Source organism: Macaca mulatta, chromosome 2 (assembly GCF_049350105.2).
Source record: "Macaca mulatta isolate MMU2019108-1 chromosome 2, T2T-MMU8v2.0, whole genome shotgun sequence".
Classification (NCBI taxonomy): Eukaryota; Metazoa; Chordata; class Mammalia; order Primates; family Cercopithecidae; genus Macaca; species Macaca mulatta.
The window spans coordinates 142,570,570-142,595,987 of NC_133407.1; the positions used below are offsets into that span (position 1 = coordinate 142,570,570).

The 25,418-nt window shown below is 41.8% G+C and overlaps 1 protein-coding gene across 2 annotated transcripts in view; it reads left to right on the forward strand.

Moving 5' to 3' along the window:
• Nucleotides 1-1,889: 1,889 nt before the first annotated feature.
• The window catches only part of LRRN1 (leucine rich repeat neuronal 1), a 45,303-nt gene continuing 21,774 nt past the window's right edge, over nt 1,890-25,418 (forward strand). The window contains 1 exon segment of one of the 2 annotated variants that reach the window (NM_001194133.3): nt 1,890-2,371. The gene's annotated coding sequence lies outside the window, so the exon portion shown is untranslated. 2 annotated transcript variants of the gene reach the window in all.

Sequence of the window (25,418 nt, forward strand, 5' to 3'; positions counted from 1 at the left end):
ATGTGTTTACTCCCACTTAACCACCACAATCCTTTGGGATAAGTACTGTTATTAACCCTACTTTACAGCCAAGGAAACTAAGGCTTAAAGAGACAAAGTGACTTGCCCTTAGGGATACAGCTTATAAATTGCAGGGCTGGGATCTAAGCAGTGTTGGCCTGGTTTCAAAATTCATACCTTGGTCCCTGACTCATACCATTCTCATGAAGCCTCTTCCAAAACCTGGAGGCTGTTCTAGATCTGGCCTCCTAGGAGCAACTCTCACCATCATTAATCAATTGCTCCAACTGCTCCTCCAAGACCTACCTCTATAAAGCTCCTCCTCGAAGGGCACAACTTCATCTCTCTTCCACTCCCAGGAAGTCAGGCTGGAAACCTAACACAGACTACCTAAGAAACCTGCATTCTCTCTTTCCCTGACCATTCGATTTCTGTACTTCCACCAGAGGCCACCTTCTATCAGATAACTCCATGCTATCTGCATGCTAACTCCATGGATAATCTGCATGAAAAGGGGGGAAGAGACCAAATCATGTTACAAAATTTGGGTAAGGGTCTAGACTCAACTTGCTTTGAAAGATCTTAAATCTTCCTATTCATTTGTAGACAGCAGTGGGCCTTTTTCTTCCTCTTCTCTGCACGACCTTCCAGCCCAAGTGCTAATATCATCTTTTCCTAAAGCCTTTTAAGACAAATTGTGACCATTTATGTCTACATGACACAGTTTCAGGATAACAAAGTATTAAGACACACAAAGACATCAAACATTTATCAGAGACTACGCCAGACACCAAGAAATTTTATAGGGATCAAGAACATGATTACTGACATTGAATTTATCCTGTGGCTTTGAAGAATCCAAAAGATGATTCTCTAATAATGTATCCTTCTAAATTCTCCAGAAGTTCTAAGCTTAGACATCATGACGAAATGTCACCACGTTCCTTTGCCAGAAGTTGTTCAGTACTGACGGGCTAATGATACTTTCGCTTAAAGCCGATTCCCCCAATAAAGGATGCCAAGGCTTCTCTGGAGCCCTGTTCCGGGGCTGGCGACTTTGAAGTTGAGACGCAGGTTCACGTGCAGTTTCCGAAGACCCATTCCCTCCCCACTCTCCTCCCCTTTCTTTGAGACACCCTCCACATAAGACTGCGTTCTCAGTCCTCCACCGCCTATTTAAACACAACTTCCACACCTAACAAATCAGAAAGCTGTAATTTCAAAGTTTCAGAAACGTTTTCGGAAAGCCTCCTCAAATGGGAAGCGGCTTCTCCACCGAGTTAAGCGTCCGAATCCTCCTTCCCGCGGCAAGGACACTGGCCCGGGCCAGCTCCGCGGAGGACGCCCCCGGGCGCGCACACACAGCCCGAGGACGCGCCCTGTATTTTAAGACGCAGGGTCGGATTTCACCCGGAAACTTCGCTCTCACAACCCCAGGCCGAACTGTGTCTGATTCTCAGCTCCCGAGCCCGAGTTCTACCTTGCAAAGAGATGTGGCCCTATTGTGCCTAGCTGGCCTCCTAGCACGGACGCTTTTTTTCTTTTGGTCTGTCTTTTGCTAAGAAACGGCAGTGCGCCTCGCCTCTCTACCCAGCCGCAGCCTGCTGTCCCCTAGACAAAAAGCGGCGGCCGGCTGTTCCCTGCAGCGACGACCGCGGCGGCGCAGCGCGGCCCGGCCACCCGAGGCCCGCCGCGCTGCGCCTTTGTTGGGCGGTCTACAGATGGTGCCCAGCACCGGGCTGAGCCGAGGGCGGGGGCGGGGGCGGGAGGGGGAGGCCGGGAAGGGGGTCGGGCGGGAGGGGAGGAGACGGCGGAGCAGCCAATCCGCGCGCGGCCCATCAGCTGACCGCCTTTGCTTACACCAGGTGCACGCCGGCTGCGGGGAGCACAAAGCGGGGCGCACCGAAGGCGCAGGCAGCTAGCGGCGGAACTAGGCGAGGCCCGTGCGCCCGCGGCTGCAAGCGCCCGCCGGGCAGGGAGAGGGGCCGGCGGCGTCAGCTCGGGCGGCGGCCACTGCGCGGCGGCATCCCTAGGCGCCTGGGGCGCCTTCCTCAGGACCTGGCAGCTCGCTGCCCCGCCCTCTGCACCCCACTTCTTCGACCCTCCTTCCCAATCCTCCTGCCTCCCCCTGCCCTGGCCTCCAAGAGCCGATTGAGCCCAGCCTCGTGCAGCAGCTGTTGCTTGTGTCGCCGCCTCGTTTCCAGTCTTGGTGCTCTGCCGGGGGTCCCCCAAGGAGCCAGTGCGCGCTGCGGACTGGGAAGGAGGCGCCGCTCAGCCGGTCCTCCTCCTCGTCTTTCTCCTCCTCCTGCTGCTGCTGCCGCGGGTGCCGGGTCCGTGCGCACCCCAACACCCCCACCCGCTGGGCCTCGGGGTAAGTGCCCTGGCCGGCCGCGCCGCGGGGGAGGTGTGGGAGGCACTGTGGGGAAGTAGAGGCAAACTTGGTGGCGTGGGAGACTCTGCAGGGTCTGGAGAACCTCGGGATAAGATCGCGGGCCTAAGGGGGACGAGGGAGCGCGGCTCATGGAGCTGGGGAAAATGACGAAGTCGGGAAACGGGAATATAGTGCCCCGTTTCCCTCTGTCCCCCTTACCAAAAAACAAAGGTGTGGGAGAGCGCTAGTTGGGAAGGCAGACCAGAGAGAAATAGGAAAAAGGCAGTGACTGGAGCCGAGCCCGATGGATTTCAGGGGCCGACCAGGGGAGGGTGGTGCCCGGGGACTGGGAGGGAGGAGGGCTGCCGGGATGTGAACTGGGGAAGGCAGCTGGGGCTGGAGAACAGCGCGGAAAGGGTGCCCAGGGAGTTGGAAAGAGGGCCAAGAGGAGGGAAAGGAAAGTGACGGGTTATGGAGAGAGAAAAGAAAAAGGGTGTCTTGGCGGTGGCCTTGGTAAGAGAAAGGGGCAAGAGGCATAATTGACAAGGCATTGAAAGTATTGAAGTCAGAGCCTTGGGAAGAATCTACCCAACTCTCCGCGGTCCACGCAGGGACAGACCTCAGCCTGTGAGCCTTGAGCCCAGAAGGAGTGGCACCCTAAGGACGCTTGCCAGAGAGCCTAAAATGTTAGGGAAGCCTCATCCCCGCCAGGAACAGAGCCGGCGCTGAGTTCCCGGCTCGGCCGGGGTCAGAAGCGAGGAAAGTTTGCCAGCGAGTGTCCTTTGTGCTGCGTGGAGAGGGGTGTGGGCAGCCGCCGACTCGGCGCTTCCCCGCCTCCCGCGGCGCCCGCCTCCTGCCCAGGGAGTCCCTGCCTGGCAGGCTGGGGTTGGGGGGAAAAGTCCAGCAGCGGGAGGGCCGCTCGTCCCGGGACGGTTCCAGGGGAGCCCGCGCGGAAACGCGGACCAGGCGATTCGGCCCGGATGCCAGATCCAGAAGGGACCTTGCTTGCCGTGTTCACCGCTGTAGCCCCAACGCCAAGAACAGAGCCTGGCCGTGAGGGAATGACTGGCCGGGGTACAAATGGTTTTGAAGCACTTGAACCTCACAGGCAAAGGCTAAGAGTATAAATCCCATCCCACCGTAAGTATTTTCATTCCCAAACCTAAATTAGTAAAGGAAAAGTGGAATTCTAATTGGCTGAGGGAACAGGTACTGCCGACTTGGGCTTTTGCGTGGAGGATAAAAGACAACATGTTTTGTTTTGTTTTGCCATGACAGTCTAAATAATATTAGTGGAATAGGCTCATTATTTCATTTTTAAAAGCTAGGGCTGGAGGAGTGGAAAGTTCAGGAAGGCACTTTAATCAGTATAAATCTAGAGTAAAAGTGTTATTGGCTCCAGGGCCATATGTGTCCCGAAGTCTCTGATTTGCATGCAAATGTGAGCGGATCCTGGCAGATGTCTGGCCTCATCCATTCACATGAAGGAATTTGAAAAGACAAGGAGTCTTCAGTTAACAATAGACCTTAAGAAAATAGAATAAAGACACAGTGTGAGTTTTTCTGTTTGGAAATTCCATGGCTTGCTGACACCTTTATTCAAGAGACAAATTCTTTAAGTGCTATTGTATTGAAAGCTCAAAGTGCTGCTTGCTCTTTACCTGGCTGTATATATTCGTGCAGTATTCAAGCTGGATATTCTGTGCTAGTTAGGAAAAGGTTTGTGTGAAGCAGACAGTAACTTTAACCCACTTCCAGCGGCTTGAAGTGATTTCTGAATTCACCCCTCAACTTTTCGAGTTTTCTTTTAATAATTTGACTCTTGCTCAAATTTGGTACTCATCTTCAGAGCTATTCATTACAGTAGAAGATCGTTGTCGTTGACCGACATGAAGATCTCCTGAGAATGTCCACTGTCTGGTCAAAGTCATTTCTGTTCTTAAGGCACCAAACTTGTAAAACTGGAGGTGATGCAACTGTCCCATCCCTAGTTACCCTAATGGTTTTCAGGTCACAGAACAGTGAACGGGGAGGCAGTCGTGCAATAGACTGTGGAGCAAGGGCCTTTCTGCTGTGTCTAACATTAGCTGAGTGACCACACTGCACTGTTCACCTCTTGGCATTGTGCGACAGCTGAACAAAAGGCAGGCAGTGTGGGCCGCACGTGAGGCAGGCGATTTCATTAATACCTACGACTAACCAGCCCCAGTGGCCTCTTCTTTTGTCAACCTCAAACACTGTTGAAGGGAAAAAGAACCTATTCACGGAACAGCATTTGCCCCTGTATCCTATATATTCACTGAAAGGGACATTAAAATACAGCACCCCCCACCCCCCACCAGAAAAAAAAAGACAACATTGTTTTGGAGGGCCCAGTGTTTGGGGGGAGGGGTGGACAACAGATGTTAGTCTGCTATTTTACATGTTCCCTTAAGTTATTTTTGCAGGTTCAATGCCTTTTATACATAAGGCCATATTTTCCCAGGAGGGGAAAAATGAATTGAATCCATTTTCAGTAAGAAAATGTTATAGCCAAGTTTGCATTTTCTCTCTTAGAGCTATATAGAAGTCAGAAAGTAACAAATCATCATAATAAACTCTTAATTTGGCTCTTCACGCCTGGAATTCTGTCTTCCTGATAGAGTTGAAGGGTAACTTAAAATAAACTTGACATTTCTAGACTATAAACCATTTTGTTGTAAAGTTATCAAGGTATTTTTGAAACCTGGTAACTTAAAAACGACGCTCACATTTGTGAAACCTTATCTTTGGCAGTTAACCTGCCTGTGTAATCTTTACTCTGCAAGTCTAATGAAAGGAAAGATTAGAACTCATTCCTTGGTAAATAAAAGTAATAAAGTGTTTAATTATTAGAAAAGGATCATTCTGCTAAATAAAAGATCTCAAGACCGGATCCAACTGCAGACTGTGGTTCTAAAAAAATAACCTCAGCTAGCTCTGGTTAATGTCTGAAATTCTGGGAAAGCAAGGAAAAACTCAACCACTGATCTCTAGTTAGTCTGTGCTAAGGCTATCTTCTTGACCTAAACTGCTAGAGCCATTACCACATATTCTAAAGCAGTGACACTCACGGGAATATACTAGGTACTAAAGAAAATCGGTCTCTACAGAGTTATATTGCTACTTCCCAAGCCAGTGGAATATAAATAATGATGATAAATAATCAGAATGGTGGGCTTTTTATACCACCATAAGTAGGCCATAAGTCATAAATAAAATATGGTAAATTATAGGATGCAGATGCCATTTTTACAAGACTTGCATAATGCTTACTTAAAATTTATTTTTAAGTTACAAAATAATAGTTCTCTGAATGATTCATTTCAGCACTAATGTCAGGTTATTCAAATATTGTATTTAATTTTTAAAAATTATGCTGAACATCTACTTTGGGTTAAGCCAATCTGGAGATAAAGCAAATTCCATTTTAGAATCATATGATCATTTAGAGTCGTATGTTTCTGGGAACAATGAAAGTATCTTTAACTCATGAATAGAGCTTTGATTAATATTTAATTCAGGATGAAATTATATAGATGAAGTCAGAAAAACATTTATTCTCTCTTGTTTTGGCTCAAAGTACAGAATAGAGATAAAAGTTAAACCCTATCTGTAAAATTCAATACTTTAGTGACCAAGGGATCCATTTGTTCTCAAGTCTTTTTAGGTGAAGTTTGCTTTTTAATTTCTTGTTTTAGCATATTAGCATTCACCTGCTTTACAGATCTATTACAGAATGTAGCCTCCCAAGTTTTCAAATATAGATAAATGCATGATAAATGGTTTATTGACATTGCATTATAATCCATGATAAAATGATAAATGTTTCCAGACTTTATGGGCACCCTGTAGAACTGTTAAGCGTACTATCCAATAATTAAAATACATACCATTTTATGTTACAGTTTTTTAAAAGAAACAATATGCAAGCTTTACTACTATTGTGTGTTTTACTTTTTGAATGTTTTCAAAGCTCTAGGCAAATGTCGGGAGTTATTAACAATTTTATCAGTTGATTGATTGGTTAGCAAGCTATTATCCAGTCATAGCTGGAAGATCTTGGATCAGTTGCTTAACTCCATACCAACCTTCAATTTTGTCATGTATAACATAATCAAGTTGGGAGAATAAGGCTGGAAGGACTAACTGCCATAATCAGCGAGATTACTAAAAGGTTTATGTAAGCCATACCTCCAGTACCACAATTAACATAAACGTTTAACTTATATGGAACCATTTTACCTAATGAACTGAGATGCGAAGAAGCTAAGGGTGAACTTGGAATAATACATTCCCAAGGTCCTGTCCACTCTGACTTCAGAGTACCCTCTAAAGATGCTGCTGTATCAGCTTAAGACACTTAGTTTTAAAATCTGTGGAGTGAAAACTGCTTTTAGAGTGGCTTATTGCCTTCCATTTATACTCTTTATTGCTCAGAGGTTGGAGTGTTATTTGAAAGCTCTGATTAATATAAATGAGTTGTAATTTTCCAACCCAGGCTGTCCTAGCTCACATCTATTATACCACTGGCAGACATGTGGACTCCACAGCTGTCCCCTCATTTGTGTATGAAACAGACACACTGGTGGCATTTTTGGTTACCATAGTTACATTAACAATATACATATGACATGACATCCTTCTATGTGAAAGGTTTCTGTGGCAGATATTTTGTAGACCTGGGAGTAAAGGAATATTTAAGTTTGGGGAACACATAAATTAGTCTGCCATTGTATTCTGGAGCCACCATTTCAATCCAGGGAAGAGAGCCATCCTACAGGGGTGTCCAGGAAAGGGCAATCTTGTAAACAAAGACTTTCAAGGGAGCCATTTCCAGCAATGCCTAACCTCTTCAGGAGAATGTCCGTTGAATATTCATTTCAAAATATTTGCTCTTCCTATTTATGACTGCCCTTTGTGAGATAATGTATTAGCCTAGTCATTTTCAATTTGTAGGGGGACTGTGGGCAGTACCAATATTAGCATCTATCTCAGTAAGACCTAGGAAACAAAAAATGAGTTTGCACTATTAAGCAGTGAGCCATAGAAAGAATCATCCTTTAGAAAAACTAAAAAAGCTTTAAAAGAAAGAAAGGTGGCTTAATTGGTTTCATGCCTATAATTTTCCCCTCTAGAAAAAAAATGTTAGCATGGCAATAAAGAATATCATTAACCTGCATTGTTATTTCACAATAGTGATAAGTCTTAATTTGCATCCATAATAATCAGTGTAATCAAGTACTGTACAGAGAATCAGGAAGGCGCAGGCTCAATTCCCAGCAGTGACACTAATGACTCAATGTCTGACCTTCTGGATGTCCTGCAACCCTCCTGGTGCTTCACGGCCCTATCAGAGTTGTGCATTAAAGGATCCAGGAACACTGGTAGATGATTTAAATATTACCAGTGCAAATAATTTGATTTCTGTCCCAAGAGCTAGAATTATATGGAGAGCTAATGGTCTGGGCACAGCCCCTACCTTTCTGCAAGGTGATGTTTCTAGTCCCTAATTCCATAGCTAAGAGATTTTGTTGTTCTCTCCCTAGCATTGACAGTTGCTCACCACCTCACCTGGGCCCACCTGAGGGGAAAAATTTTACCAGGGGTACAGGAAGCCATTTACAATCATTAAACATTTGTTCACCCCACAAGTATATGTTGAGCACCTGCTGTATGCCAGGCGTTACAGAAAGCAATAAAACTAAAATAAGTTAGCTTGATTTTTCTGCAGCTTGTACATTGGAGCATTTTGTTTCCATCAACCTGTGCATTCTCCTACAAGTATTTCTTGAGTGCTCTGCATGAAAAAGGCATTCTGCACAGAGGATTTCAACCAAGGGTGATTTTTGCCTCTGAGGGGACATTTGGCAATATTTAGAGACCTTTTTTTGTCAGCTGCTGTCACAAGTGAGGGTAGAAATGAGGGTGGTATACTGGCATCTAATGGGTAGAAGCCAGGGATGCTGCTCAACAAAATGCACAGCACAGGACAGCCCCACAACGAAGAATTATCTGGTCCAAATGTCAGCAGTGCCAAGGATCCTGCCTCTGCCCTCAGTGAGCTTCAGTCTAGTCAGGGTTACAGAAAGGAGACTGACAAGTGCAGCATAGTGTGCTATGATGGTGAGAGTGCAGGCTACAGAAGTACAAAAGCAGCAGCCTTAATTCAGATGTCGGCTGCCAGCAGAGGCTTTATGAAACATACTGGTTAATTCACAGAACGGGCTTTTACCTGCCACACAAGTGCTCGGCGGGAGACGATTTTCGATCTAGCCTCGTTGAACATAAGTATGCTGGATGGTTGCTTGAGAGAGGGTAGACTCCTTAAGTTTGTCGAGAACTTTAAACTGAAGATGGAGTTAATTCCTTGTAGGACTTGGTCAGAATTCAGTGTGTCTTGAGTAAACAGGAGAGGAGGCTGGAAACAGAAAGTCGATAGCAATAAACGTAGGACAGCACACGCTGCATGAAGAGAAGATGCAGCTGAGTTGACAAAGCTGTCACTGCCTCATATTTTAGAGCTTTAAACTTTGCCAGATCCTTAAATATGTATCTCATTTGACCTGTAACATCCTGAGATACCAAATGTGATTGTTCTTTCTCCTTTTCCCCAATAACTGAGAGATCACAGTCATGGAAAGGTTCATTGTGACTGTGGACAAGTCACTCAATGAAGTTCATCTGTAAAAGAAGTGGTCTTGTGAGGCTCCTCTTCCTAGCACAAGTTGAATTTGTCTGGGGTCACGCATCTAGGAGAAGACTGGAGGTGGGATAAGACATGAGACTCCTGCCTCTCTCAGACCTAGTGTCTTCCACTCAGATGGTAGCTGCTTCCTAAACTGTGGAGTCCTAACCGGTAACAAGATGACGGTGACTCAGCATGCTAGCTCTTGGGTTACCGAAAAAAGCAAGGACCTGGGACACATCAATTAAAAAGTATCATGCAGGGAAACTTCAACTGGGTTTCCCCTCCACCTAAGGATTAACCACACCCCCTCCCTAATGGCTTATCTTAAGCTGACCTTAGCCACTTAAAAAATACTTGTGACAATCTGGGAAGAAAGGTTCATAGGAGAGGGCAGCTAGAGTTAGAAAACGAGATAGAAAATAGGACAACCCAGAACATGTGGGAAGAATGGACATTTTTTTATGATTTTTTGTTGATTTTTGTTTTTTCTTTGATAGGAACATTTTAACTTTCAGAGAATAATGATCAGTGTATACAGATATTCACACATATCACACATATAGAGCAGGGGAGACAGATTTCATACAAGCTTATGTTTGTTTGTTGTTTGTTTAGTAAGACTTGCACATCAGAACGAGTTTTGGAGAGAACTTTCCCTCAAGGTCTTATTTCTGGTTTCTCTGGGTTGATGAGTGTAAGGTTTCCTATGAGAAGTAAGACTGAGAAGCCGCACGACTACTCAAGGTTCTTTTCATTCTCTGTGGTTTCCAGGATCGGGAATGAGAGTTAGGTAGGACTTCAGCCATATCCTGAGCGTTTCCAGGACACATGTGGAATCTACATGAACTCTTCGGACCATCAGAGAACCATAAGGACAGTGCAGTAGCAATGACTGGCTTTCTCCAGGTTGTTATTCCAACTGACTGTGGTTCCATGCAGTGAGGACTACATGTAAGGCCTAACCCCCAAAGGACCAGTTAGCTTTGCTGTGTTCTACAGGGACATAGCCAGCTTCCTCACATACTCAGAAACTCATCCTTTCTCACGGGAAGGCCATGTGAAAAACGTAGGTCACTTCAAAGCCATCTGAAGGCAAAACACAAAATAGTGGGCAAATGCTGGTGGGATATTTTTCTCTTCATGCATTCATTCACACTGTCAAATTGGAGTCCCGGCGAACAAGTTCCCAAATGGCTTCACTACCAGGATGGATCTCTGGAGCGAGAGGTTAGTTCTATGCAAATGAGATGCTTTAGTGACCACCATTTTTCCTAACGTAGCATATAGCAGTAGCAGTAGAATAATGATATCCTACACTGTGCCTTTTCAACGTGTTAAGACCCACCACCAACACCTTATGTGCATTAACTCCTTTAATCCTTGCAACAACTCTGTAATGTAGACAGACACCCACTTTATAGCTCAGGAAACCAAGGCAGACTGCAACTATGTAACTTGCCCAAGGTCAAACAACTAGTGTGTATGTAATAAATATTTGTCAAGTGGATGAATGAATGAATGGATACACATCTGTTTTAGAGGAGAGAGTCCTTTATTTGAATTCTCAGTTTATGGCATTCCTGCTTCCCAGGCAGGGCATTTTCAAGAACTGCCTCTGTGACTTGTGAATGATAGGGGACGAGCTGGTCAGTGGAGAAGCAGGGGTTGAACTTGGGTCTGTCTGACTCGAAACCTGTACTGTTAAAGTGCTTGGCTATGTTTCTTCCTCTTTAATTGCAGCGATAAAACAAGAGGACTGGACTACGTTAGCTTTCAGCCCATTCCGCTTAAAAAATTACATAATTCCATATTAAAGTCTATGTAAAATAAATCACCTTTTTTTTTTTTTTTTTACTACTTTTAATTTTGAAATCTAGTTTGGTATTTTTATTTAACCAATCATTGAATTATCTTTTAAAATTATTATTAACAACATATTTATAAACCCTCTTTAAATCATTTTAAAGGGATGAGAATACATACAGATTGCATTCTCCTAACCATTACCATCTCACTGCCTATTAAGTTATATCATCATTGTCTAAATTTAGAAGGTGTCTAAAAACTGAAAAGCATCTTTTGTTACACAGGGAAAAGACAGGTAAAGTGATTAATTTTGAAAAAATTACTGCCGATATTTGCAGAAATAAGTAGGTTGCTGAATCTAATGAATAGTATTGAATGATTTTTTTTTTTTTCTTTAAGATGGAGCCTTGTTTCTGTCGCCCAGGCTGGAGTGCAGTGGCACGATCTTGGCTCACTGCAGCCTCTGCCTCCGGGGTTCAAGCAATTCTTGTGCCTCAGCATCCTGAATAGCTGGGATCACAGATGCCTGCCACCATGCCCAGCTAATTTTTGTATTTTTAGTAGAGACAGGGTTTCACCATGTTAGCCAGACTGGTCTCGAACTCCTGACCTCAAGATATCCACCTGCCTCGGCCTCCCAAAGTGCTGGGATTACAGGTGTGAGCCACCACGCCCAGCCATGAAAAGTACTGAATGATTTTTATGAGCTTCAAACTGCTAGCAGTATTAAAAACTACTGCTTGAGATTCGCTTCTAAAGATTGTTTTGCTTTAAGGTGTCCTTCTGACAGGCAAGTGAAGCATCAGAGCAATGTGTCAGTCATTGCCATCGTATTACAGGACGTGCAGCCCAAGGCAGGGGAAGGAGTGGGTAACAAGGCATGTCCTAGATTTGGGAAGAATTAGTTTCAGAACTGCTTCTCAGCTGTGTGATCTAGAGTGATTTCATGGAACCTCAGTATCTAAATCTGCAAAATGGGATAATAATAGAGCCTGCCTTTTAGAATCGTTGGAATCATTCAGTGAGAACATGCATATAAAGTCTTTAGAACAGTTCCTGTTCCAAGGTACATACTTAGCATATAGTAGCAATGAGTATAAGTATTTATGTTCACATCTGATATTTCTCCTGCTACAAGTCTGCATTCTGAGGATGCTAATTCTGAGGCAAGTGGAGAGATTTTAAGGGACAAGAAGACTCAGACTAGGTATTTTATGAAGCCAGTAGTTCACATGGCTGTCACCTTTTGTGGTTGACCCCTAGATTGCTTTATATTTGTCCAGACATGAGAAATCTGGATTCTGCTGATGTGCCTTGAAAGAACTGGCAAACAGGTGAATACATTAGAGCCTTTTATTGTTTGTTTCTAGATCCTCTTCTGTATCCCACTCTCTCTTTTCTATCTGAAAATATTATAATGCCCCTAACTGGTAATTCATGGAATCACATTTTCCAAATAAAGAGAATGTGTTAGATTCAGAGCTATCATTCCACCAAGAAGAGCTGAATTTAAGACATTGTAACAAACCCAAAAGCTTCATCTCTCTGCATCCATTGTAACATTAAGGTTGTTGGGCCATGTAAAACTCTGAGAACAATGCTGAGCATCTTGTAAATGGTCCATAGACAATGCAGCTACCATTGTTATTGTTAATTCTTAGTATCATCATTACCTTGTATCTTGACCAAACCACAAGGCTCCTGGTTAGGACCAGATTAGAACAGTGCAATTTAGCCACAAATCTTTCTGGAAGCAAGAGAAAGTCACCAGGCATGCTGGGCATGGTGGTGCACACCTGTAGTCCCAGTTACTTGGGAGGCTGAGGCAGGAGGATCACCTGAACCCAGCAGGTCCAGGCTGCAGTGATTCCTGATCACACCACTGCACTCTAGCCAGAGTGACAAAGCAAGATGTTGTCTCTTTAAAAAAAGGAAAGAAAGAAAAAAAGAGAGAGAGTCACCAGGCAAGCCAAATCAGGTGTGACCCTTCGGGAGATCCCTGGTGAATCCACAGAGGCCGGTTGCTATGAGTTGGCCTCCCTAGCACCTCCCATGTTTCAGCTAGCTGATTTTCACTTGCACATGAAGGGAAGAGTTGAGGATACCATTAACTTGATTTTCTTTGAATTCTTTGTGAGATGGAAATAGTAATTATTTGTAGAGAACTTCATATTCATTGTCTTGTTTAATCCTCATCATCAGTGCCTCCCAATTGCTGTGATCACATTTACAGGTAATTGTAGATATCCAGACTCTTAGCTCTGGGGGAAAGCCAGTACCGCACAGCTGGCCACCTGGCTACCCTTGCAAGCCAATAAATAGAGTTTTCTAAGTGTGCTGAGAGGAACACATACCAACTCTGGGAGTTATGTATTATCCCCATTTTAAAGATGTGGGAAAAAAAACCCGAGACAAGGATCTTGCCAGTATCTTACAGCTAGTAAGAAGTATGCGTAGGAACAATACTCTTAACTCTGGTTTTCCTCCAGACGGAGTTAGTCACACTGTCCTTGATTTTCCCACATCTCCTTGTCCTCACTCAAGTCTAGCATGTGTTATCTTTATTTACATCCTGTAATACCACCACCACCAAGCAGCTCCTTAAGGGAAAAGACTGTGACTGAGTCTTAGGTCCCTGGCACCTATGAAAGCATTTGGCATGTGGAAAATGTACTTAGCAAATATTCAGTCATTGAAAGAGGAAAGGGATTTCCATATCATATGTCTATTTCATTTTACCATATTGCTTCTTTAAAATAATTTTTACAAAGTTATTTCATCTGTATTTTGGTAGAAAATGAGTAGTTCATAAACCTGTATTATACTCAGAGATATTACTATGTTACTGCTTTAGAGAGGTTATTATAGAAAGTTGAGCTCATTTGGGAATGCTTTTTGTGATACTATTGCCAAGGAAGTGTTATTAATCAAAAAGTATTCATTAAATGCATGTTGAGTATCAAGTGCTATTAGAAAGGTGATATGAGGGTTGAAGAAAATGTACATGGTGTTATTTCTGTCCAGACGAGTTTCCAGACTCATTGGGGTGATAGAGTGAATAGAAGCAAATCAAAATAATTAAGTGATCATCTGTAGGAATTCTGCAACAAAGCAGAAAAACGGGCTCAGACCAGACAGGTTTGAATCTCAACTCTGTCACGTAATAGCTATGCTCAGTATTGGTTAAAAGACTCAATTTATTGCCCCCAAACTCATCTGTAGAAAGGAGAAATAATGTCTACCCATAGGGCTGCTATGAGAATGTACGGGAAAGCACTTGGTACAGTTCTTAGAACATGACATTCACTGCAATCATTTGGCGGATATCGACAGCCCCACTTGTATGCAGATCTTTTTCTGTGAGCTGGGAGTACAGTGGTAAGCAAAACAGTTGATGTGTGTTCCTTTCCCATGTGGAGCTTGCCGTCTGATGTGAGATAAAAGCAATAATCCAATTATCACACAAGTAAGTGTAAAATGATGGCTGTGTTAAGTCCAGTGAAGAAGTACATGAGGCCAGGAGAATGTAACATAAAGCCTTCGAAGAGAAGACCTCCCTAAAGAAGTGACGTTTATTTAAGCCAAAATCTGAAGGTCATGGGAGAGTTAGCCAGGCAAAGGGTATGGAGAGGGAAGAGCTTTGTAAGCCAGAGCCCAGAGGTGAGAAGGACTTTGGTATGCTTGATCAACAGGGAGAAGACCAGTGAGGCTTAGAATAGAATAAAAGGGGACCTTCTTTTCTGCCTACTTCCAAAGTGCACTTGGAGTTCAGAGAAGGCAGAACTTGTACAAAGTTCAGCAAACCAAGAGACTGCATCCTATACCGAAGAGATATGTCACCATAACAGAAGGGTTGAATTGGTGGAGAGGGAAATTGTGTGAGCAATTCTATTGAGTCTTGGCAGGTTGGGTGGCATGCCAGTGTCTTACATGTGTGGACTGGCATATGCCAAGTCGGGCACGCCAGGAAGAAAGTTTCTTCTCCATTTCTGTGTGGCTCTGAGCATGCTGATTAACTTCTCTGAATCTTGGTTTAAAAAAAAAAAAAAGAAAGATGTAGCACCACAAGTTTGTGAGAATGGGAAGATATAATGCATGTGAACATGGCACATAGTGTCTAGTAAATTAGCTTACTTTGTTTTATTTTCTGCTCTTCATTGCCTTTTTCTTCCCTGTTCTACATTTTCCTTTCATTGTAGTGAACCTCTGATTAAGACACTTGCTAATTGACAACACATCACCTGTGTTGCCCGCAGATGTAGATTTTTTATAGTAGTTTGGTGATAGCTGAAACATTTCTCTTGCTTGGCATGCAAATGCTTCATGCATGCACTATCATTCTCATTCATGAACTCATTGTGTAAAATGCACTTAGCCACATCTGGCTGCTGTTCGCATGAACAAAGGTGACTGATGGTGAGTGGACAAGATCTTCCACAAGCTTTAGATGGCAATTTCATTGGGGCTCTAATGACCATAACACTTAGTTGTTATTGATTTGTCCTCAGTGGAGAGATGTACTTTTCTGCCTGATCTTAATTATGGGTCGTAATATTAGACCATTTCAACACTGAGTTAGCATTTTGCCCTTGTAACAATTTGTTTTAGTTCCATCTTTGTATTGACTTATAAGTAAATTTAGACACTATTACTAAATACTTATCAAAAAAAGATAGTGGGGATAGAGTTGGTTATTTTTCAGCAAGATGCTGAGTTATCCTTTATTGCATGCTTTATGGCAGTAAATCTTGGACTCCCCTGCACCCTTTTATTCCTAACCTGCTTTTCTCTCTGTGTCCCTTGAGATCTTAAGTCTTCTACTTACTAGATTATGAGAAAAACTCCCAAATTTCTCTCCAACCATAATGTCACTTCCAAACTCCAGTCCTTTGTTTCCAAATGCCTGCTGCATATTTTCACCCTGAAAATCACAACATCACTGAAGCAGCAAGAGGAAGAAGTGGTTTCCGGGATGCAGAGTGAACTGTGGCTGTACAAGAGGAGAGAGAATGTTCCTTTTGTAGAGGATGGAAACCCCTGCCTATTGACTCAGCAGGGAGGGAAGCAGGAGGAGAAGTACTCCAGCCTGTCTTTTCCCGCCCTCTTCTAATCATTCAAATGGAAACTCACCCCACTTCCAAAATGAGCTCCTGCCATTGCTGGCCCTTATCTTGTTTTGAGAACTGCTGTTACCACATCACTCAGGCTCAACCTTGAAATTATTTTTAACTCTTCCCTCCCCTGTCTGCACATCTAGTCAACTGCAGTATCCAATAGATGCCTCTCTAGTTATAGTTCCCTAGTGTCTTCCAAATATGGCACTTCTTCTTTGTTCCTGTGAACACCACCCCAATTCCAGCCCTTATCACCTCTCCTTTAGCTTATTGAAAGTACTTCTTAACCAGTTTCCCCCTATGTAGTGTGCCTCCTCTCTAGTCTAACATACAGCTGGTGGATTCATCTTTCAGAATTATAGACGGGATCCCATGGTTCCCCTGTAAAGAGGCATTAAATGGTCCCCCCTGGCTATAGTATTGTGCTGGATATTCTTGATGTCCCTCCAGTTCCACCCGGTACCCCTTTCCACTTTGCTTTGTACCCCAGGAATCAGATGTTTGTGGACTAGACCCATAAATGGGTCCCTTGCTTCTTGTTGGGTTCTGCATCCTGTGGTAGCTCACTCAGGGTTGCTTGCCCATCCTTTTTGAGTTGACTTTAACCTTGCCCATCCCTTATGCTATTGTTTGAATGTATGCATCCCTCTAAAATTTGTATATTGGAACTTAAACCCCAACGTGATGGTATTAAGAGGTGGGGCCTTTGGGGAAGTGATGAAGTAATGAGGGCTCTGCCCTCATGAGTGGACTAATGCTTGTATAAAAGAGATTGAAGGGAGTTCTTTAGTCTCCTTTTGTCCTTCCATCTCCTCTGCCATGTGAGGATGTGAGGACACGGCTTCAGTTTTGTCTTTGCCCCCTTCTGCCATGGGAAGACACAGAAAGAAGGCAGCATCTTCAAAGTAGAGAACAGGCCTCACCAGACACCACATCTCCTGGTACATTGATTTTGGATTTCCCAGCCTCCAGAACTGTGAGAAAATAAATTTATATTCTTTATAAATTACCCAGTCTCAAGTATTGTATTGTAGTGACAGGAGTGGAGTAAGACATCTTATAAATGTTCCCTTTTTAAAACCTTTCTTTATTCATTCCCTCTTTAATGTACCATCTGTTTTCTTCTAAGTCTCTGATAAGGATGAGAAATCAGAGAAAACTCCTTAGTGAAGCATAAAGGCCCTCCATACCTAGGAACCATCCTACCTTTCTGTCTTGATTTCCATTGCTACTGTGGCATAACCAAAATCCCATTCAAAATGAAAGCATTCCTATTTTGTCCCCTATTGGTGTCTGCTGCCTTGGCACCTTTACAATAGTGGCATGCCTGTAAATGTTTAACAACTGGCTCTCTAAAAAGGTAAGCCCTCCTTTTTATGACCAATTTTAAGCTACCAGTGTGATGTCTCTGAACTCAGATTTGGAAAGAAATGCTCACAACTGGCTCAGAATACCACCGCTTTGTGTACAACTCCCCCTCCATCTGGGATGCTCCACAGCTCTCCCCACCTCCCCTGCCACTGCCCTCAGTGCCTTACACAGAAGAGTTGCTCAATAAACTATTTTAATTCATTTCTATCACTCCTGTGGGCATTTGGAATGGTACAAAAACCTACTTACTAGCCACATGTTGATGGTAATATTTGTGTACCCAGAATTTTTTGGTGAGTGCCAACATAGGTACTAGTTGGATTTTTGAGACTTGAAAACCCTGAAGTGAAAATAAACTACTTGCTCACATTTTATGCTAAGTTGCTGAAGCATACTACTTAATGTTGCTTAATTCTCCAATAAAATAATTCTCATTTTCTGGTCTTGTTTTCAAATTATGTCTTCATTATCCTCAATTAAATGTAATTTGAAGTAATAATAAACCACCATTAAAATATATTTCCTCACTATTATAACCATTTGAATGTTCTATAGTTTAAATTATGTCCCCTTAAATCAAAAACTCTACAGAAATTTTTAAGGTACGTGTGATTGCACTGCAGTTTACTCTAAAATTTATTTTATTAAGAAATAACCTTTCTTTAGTCTTTCTAAGAGACAACTTTAATTTTGCTTCATTTAAAACATTTCTATATTAAAAGTTCAAAATCCAGCTACAATTTCTATTAGAAAACTAGGAGGTAAACCAATAAAGATGATCTTATAATAGCACTGGATTCTTTTATATTTTAATGGTTATGCAGGACAATGTGGATATTCAACTAAAAGTTTTCTTTTTACTTTTAATAATAAACATATTAGTTGAAGAGAGATTATAGAATGCACTATTATTTGTAATGCATTTTAATGTTCTCAGCTGTTCCTTTGCACCATATGATTACACAGGCCTAAGCTGTGTAATTAAGGACCATCCACTAATGTGCACTGGTGGATTTATGGTGTCCAGGTCATCGATGATCTGAGCACTTTGAGTATCGGACCATTAGTTTCAAATGCATACTAAGATAGGGGAACACATTGGCATCAAGGAAAAGCTATAATAAGAAACTCTTTCAAATTCAGGGACATAACTTTCACCTGATTTTAATTTACCAAAACAATTAAAAAACCTGATTAACAGAAATCCTAATTAACTAGATCCCCTCCACCCTCAGTCCACTTTTAGAAGAAAAGGGAAGACTGGAAGAAAATAATTTAACCAGGGCTTTTGATTAAGAAAAAAAATTCCAATATGAGTTCATTATTAGGGCCTTGAAGAAAACTATGTCTTAATAAAAAATATATAACCACCCTTATTAAAGGCAAAAATATAGGTATTACAATTTGAAACTACAAAAGCTTTCTAGGAAACCTTCAGTCAAACAGAAAATTTAATTTGCAAATTCCCTGAGCATTAGAAGGTTTCACTCTACAAGTTAGTTTTCTTCTACGTGTCTAAAAGAAGGCCGCAATGTACTCTTGGGGTCCAATAAGACAATTAAGGCAGGTGGTATCACAGAAAGGTCCTGTGCAACGAACTTGGCTTTAACTTCAGCTGGTTCACCTATAGCTGTGGGAATTGTGACATTACTTGAATTAGTCATGATTCGCCAGAGAAAGAGAATGAATAGGATGGGTGATTGATTGATTGATAGGATAGATAAGATATGATAGATTTATTACAGGAATTGGCCTAGCTGATTGTGGAGACTGAGAAGCCCCACCACCTGCCATCTAGAAGCTGGAAAACCGATGTTCTGTCCCAGTGTTGTAAGAATGTAGGTAAAGCACCTTCCACAGTTTCTGTTTTGTATTCTGTTCCCCACCCCTGTCTTTGGCCACTTACTTAGAGACCCACTGTGACCCCCAAGCCTTCAGAGGGAAGGTTTCAACAAGCAGGCACACCTCTACTTCATTTCCTTGCAGTGATTAAAAATGTCTAGTTCTTTAAGTCTTCATTAGAAATAGTCATAAAAATTAGTTTAGAAAAGGAATTTGAAACAAAGTTTATTTTAAGAGTTCAGGGACAGATGGCTTTACTTTGCTTCTTTAAAAAAAGATGGCATTCAATGTGGTTGGGTTCTATCAAGTCAAAGGACAAGTACTGTGTCATTCACCCAAGCACTGCTGTCTTTAACCTTGACTAGCAGGAACTTTTATGTTACATGTATGCACACTTCTGTATATCTGTCTTCAGATTTTAAAGGAACATTTTAATGTGGAAGGGATATGTTCTTGGCATTTTCTCAGTCTAAAGTTTAAACAGCACTTCGTCTTCTAATGAGCGAATCCTAAGCAGTCAGGCTCTTCAGAGAAATATCACTAGATCAGAGCTAAAGGCTCCCATCTTAAGGACATTGGATATTAGTGGGTTTTTTTGTTTTTTTTTTTTAAATAAAAATGTTGTTAAAATGTCAGATAATTAGTACAGATTACTACTGGTTTAAAAAATATAACAGAAGACAGTACAGAGCTCTAGATGAGCAGAGAAAAATGCAATAAATGTTCTGAAATGAATGTGAAAATGTTAGCCATTTCCTTGATGAGGAGAATTATCCTCTCCATTACAAACTAAACTTTAATTCAGTCTGGGAGCAAAAGCAAATCTGATATAGTCTAATGGAATTGCTTGACTTGATCAGCATCCAAAAATCTATGGCTCGGTATTAGCCGCCTACATGTTGGCACTTTCAGTACCCACAGTGACGGGTCTATTTTTTCCACTGGTGTATGTGTAGTGTTGAATGTACAATCCGGAACCACTGTAGCAACCAGTTCCTTATGCAACATTGATTAACAGGGCATGGTGAAATCTGTTTGAAGTGAGGATACCTAATGTTGTACTGAGAAATACTTAACAGAAGTCGTGCAACTGGGCCTTCCAGGCATATTAAGCCTGCCAAAGTAAAGATTTAGCATTTAACATTTAATCATGCAGCTAATTACAAAGCAATTATTTCATATAGACATATTACAGGAAGAGAATTAAAATAATCTGTAAAAGACTAAAATTAATTGATTTCATGGTAGTTTTTAATAACTTCACTTGCTGGTACTAAAAAGGAACAATAAAAACAGCCCAGTTGTTGGTTGATGTTTTGTTCTGTGCTGGGCCTTCTGTCAGTTTCTCAATTCAATTATGTTAAATTGCCACTTTTATGATTCCAGCTATGCAAATAGTCCATTTCTTAAAAAGAAAAACAAAACTTTCTTGATCTTACAAGTGATTTAAACAGAAAAAAATTTTTTCCCTCATCCTACTTTCTTTGCCTATGATAGAATCTTGGGTTTAAAAGGGCTGTGAAAGACTAAAGGCTCAAGATTCTTCAAACTGTATCTGGTGTGTGACTTTCAGAACATGGGAGGAAAATGATTTTGGCACAGAGCTAAGGTAGTTCATGAATAATAAGAAGTCTAGCCTGCTGGATCCTAGAAGAAGTTACAAAGATCATGGAGCTTACCACAGCTTTTAAAGTTAAGGAACAGGTACCTCTGTCTCCCTATCTGTAGGATATACAGGCAACAGTAGAAAGCAAACTCTTTTCATAATCAATCATGTGTAGTAAGAGTACAACAGGGAGAAGCAGGGTGAGGAAAGTCAGGACCCTATTTGATAAAATAAGCATTCATATAAAAATAATTTAGATGGTAGCTAATACACATTTCAATTAACTACTTTACTTTTTTTTTTTTTTTTTTTTTGAGACAAGAGTCCCACTCTTTCACCCAGGCTGGAGTGCAGTGGCGTGATCACAGCTCCCTTGCAGCCTTAAACTCCTGGCAACCGTCCTGCTTCGGCCTCCTAAGTAGCTAGGACTACAGGCACACGCCACCACGCCTGGCTAATTTTTATATTTTTTGTAGGGATGGGATCTCACTATGTTGGTAGGCTGGTCTTGAACTCCTGGGCTCAAGCAGTCCTTCTGCCTCAGCTTCCCAAAGCACTGGGATTACAGGTGTGAGCCACTGTGCTCAGCCCAATGTTAACTACTTTAAAATCTTACACTTATTTGGTTTACTAGGGCTGCCATGGTCATGCACCACAAACTGAGTGGCTTAAAAAAATAGAAATTTATTATTTCACATTTCTGTAAGCTAGAAGTCCAAGATGAAAGCATCAGGGTGTCAACAGGGCCATGCTCCCTCTGAAACCTGTAAGAGAATAAGTCCTTGCCTCTTAGCTTCTGGGGCTTTGCTGGCAAATTTTGGCATTTCTTGGTTTACAGCTGTGGAACTCCAGTCTCTGCCTTCATTGTCACATGGTGTTTTTGCTGTGTGTCCCTGTCTTCACATCATTTTCCCTCTTCTTTAAAGGACGCCAGTCATATTGGATTAGGGGCCTAGCCTATAGCCTACTCCAGTAGTGTACTCCTCATCTAAACGAATTGTATCTGCAATGAACCTATTTCCAAAAAAGGGCCACATTCTGTGGTCCTTGGGATTGGGACTTCAACATCTTTTTTGAATCCACAATCCGTAACTAACAAGCACTTTGACCCAGATCATGGGATGGACTCATGGTAAATGATGTAGGCATTTTGTACATATTAACTCATTTCATCTTTTTAACAACCACATGAGGAAAGGATGCTGACACTACTCTCAAAGGAAGATGTGGAAACTAGAAAAGTATCATGTGTGGAGCTAGATTTTAATCTCAAATCTGTTGACTCCAAAGCCTATGCTCATTCTCATATTCTAAAGAGCTGCCTTCTCAGGGATCCTGTTTTCCCATTCTCGTTTTTTTTGTTGTTGTTGGAAAAATCTAGAAATAATTTCCTGAGTTCTCAAAAACCATCTCTACCTTTCTCACAATAATATTCATTTGCCCTGCTAGTTTTTAGAATTACTTTTACTTCATATCTTCTGTAATTACGTTGTCTAAGAATGTGATCTAGAAATGACACATATTTTTAATAGGAAGTAACTAAAATGCCTAAAGTACAAAACAAATAGGTATCACCTAAAAAGTCGTATTTGTTATTCAACAGTCATTTTCGAGTACCCCCTCTAAGGCTAGCATTCTACTAGGCCCTGTGTAGCAAATTTGCCATCAAAAGCTCTTAATTTCTAAAAAGTTTCATTCAGCCTTTTCTTTAGGGAATATGGTGGGAGTCATGACATTTCATACAGGGCTGAACATTTTTTGTTTAAGTTATTTTCTATGTAAACTGCTCTTCAGTTACTATATTCGAATACAGTAAATAAGGAGAGCAATGGTGTACTCTGATGCTTGAAAAGAGGAGCTCTATTCTGATGGAAACCTTTGCTTGCTTCCATCCTAAGGGTTTAGGTAAAATAATTCTTACGTATTTCTTTCTGGATTCAAATTACGTGAACTTTATAAGAGTCCATACACCTGTTTCAGACAGCCTTTGTTCTCTCAGGTATAGCAAGAGAAGTGCAATAAATGAAGAAAGGTCTAAATATACTTTGTGACGTACTCTGGTTGTTTCATTGAACACTTGCAGGCTAGTCACTGTGTTAAGTGCAGTACCTACCAGGATGAATAAAACAACCTTGGACTTAAAGAGTTTGAGTCACCTCTGAGAACACTCTTGAAGAGTGACTGGAAGAATGAAACAGTGTGACTTAGAGCAAAGCCATGGCTACCTGTGTCTTTGCTGACATGCCTGCTGGATCCTCTGAGCCTGTGAGTGGTGGTAGGTCAGAGCTAGACTAAGGCTGGAGTCTTTTTAAATGTGGTCTGCATGACAGGACTCTGGTGCTTTTCAAAATACACAGATATTCCCAGACCCCATCCCAGACTTAATAAATCAAAATCTCCATGAGGCATGACAGTGTGCATTCCCTTAAAACAATCTCCAGATTCATGAAAACTAAGTTTGGAGATCTAGGGCTGTGCTGCCTAGCGTGGTAGCCACTGGTTACATCTGGCTATTTAAATGCAATTCCAGTCAATTGAAATAAAATATAAAACCTCCATGTCTCATTCCCACCAGCTACATTTCACTTGCTCAGTAGCCACTCAGGAGCTACCATGCTAGGCGGTGCAGAGAGAATATTTCTGTCATTGCAGGAAGTTGCATTAGATAGTGCTGATAGAGCAAACACAAGTTAGCAACTCTCATTCCTCCCTCCCGGAGATCCACCTGTCTCTTTAGTCCTCCCTTTTGACATGTACCTTTTCTTTTTCTTTCTTTCTTTCTTTTTTTTTTTTTTTTAGAGTAACTTGTGTACTTGTCTTATTCACTCCCCTTAAGATTAGAAGCTGTTTCAGGGCAGGGTCTGGTCTTTCTGGCCCTGTGACACAGTAAACACTCAATGTATTTTTAATTAAATCAGTGTGATTCAATTGGCATCACTTTATTGGATCTCTTTTGCATTTTGATTGACACTAGATTTCATCAGAGTCTAGAGAAAAGGATGGATCACAGAGCAGGTTTGTCTCAATCACAAACCGTAGGATGGATTTGTGCTAAATTGCAAGGTTTTCTTAAGCACCAAATGTAGGAGAGACCCACCAGAGCTGTGAGTATTTGCAAGCCTAAACCTGTTGTCATATTTGGGTACCTAGAAAGCACATTCGATTTGATTCAGCCAGCTGTTTGATTTATCTATTGAGTGCCCACTATGTAGATGTCAGACTCATTGCCTGACCCTGGAATGACTCACAGTGAACAAGACGGAAACGGGTTCCTCACTCCGTGAGACGCACACTCTCATGCTGGCGTATTGAAATATTGGCAAGGACTCTCCCTGCCTAGACGGATTGGGATAGAAAAGCGATGTGATTTGGGTTCTGGCATCAGATGCCTGGATTCACAAAGAACCTCAACCACTCTGCTGTACTAGTTCCAAGACCTTGGGTAGTTCATTTTATTTTTCTGAGTCTCCATTCCATCACTCATAAAAATAGGAACATGATGGCATTCACCTCATAGGGTTGTGAGCATTCCATGAAATAATTTATGTAAATGATTCAGTGCAGTGCATGTTGCATAATAAGAGCTTAATAAGTACTAACTACTGTTACTCTTACAACTACTACTCAGCCAAAACTACCCTGCAATTAACATTAAGATGTAAAAAATGAGGTGTCTGCAAGGTTAGAAAATAATTCATTATTTGGAAAGGGTGTTTTCTGTCTTTCTTGAGCTCGCAGTTTAATTCCTGTAGTTTACTGTTATTTACATCTTTGCATCCCGAATGACTGAGATGGATATATAAATGTTTTGGTAGATGCCTATCTCGTGTTTTATTTTTTGTGTTTCTCTGGTGAAGGATTTAACTTGTTTGAAACACTTCTTTCCGGACAATTAAGAATATGGAAATGCTTCAGGTGTCATTCAACCTATCTTGGTGTAGAGAGATCACAAAGGAGAATTCTTTAAAGAGGCTCACCATTAACCTGCAAAACTGAAATCCTAATAACTAGAATGCAAATATTTAATTAACTTTTGTCTTATTAAAATAAATGTGTGACTTTTTTTCTTACCTTCAAAAATGGCATGGCCTTTGCAAATACATACTGGAAATGAGCTGGGAAGAGAAGGGTTGGATTTTGAAGGCAGCCACTTGATACTGGGGAGTTTGCAAGTTGGGCCTTCCTGAGTCCTTCCCACTCTTTTGTCTGGGGGAGAAGAACACTTTCTTGTGCACCTGTATATAATAGTGAAATTAATTTCAAATTCAGGACCTGCTTTATTCTTACTTCAGATTCCATGAAAACTGCCTTTGCTTTAAACTTTTTCTAATATTCTAGAAATCTGCTCTATCCTTACCCAAGGGATAGAGGGTATTTCTGTGGCACCCAAGCTGTTCAATGAACAGAGGAACTATCCCAGGGTCTTCACTGTAATTGGCTGGGCTCAAATCATTTGGGAAAAATTGGTGTTGGCTTTAGGAGCTATAAATGCTGCCAGGCAGCTAGACTACACTGTTGATACTTCATTCATTTGATTCAAAATTGGGGATTCTTTGGGATGATTTTGTGTCATGTGAGAGGTGGCACTTAGAGCACGGG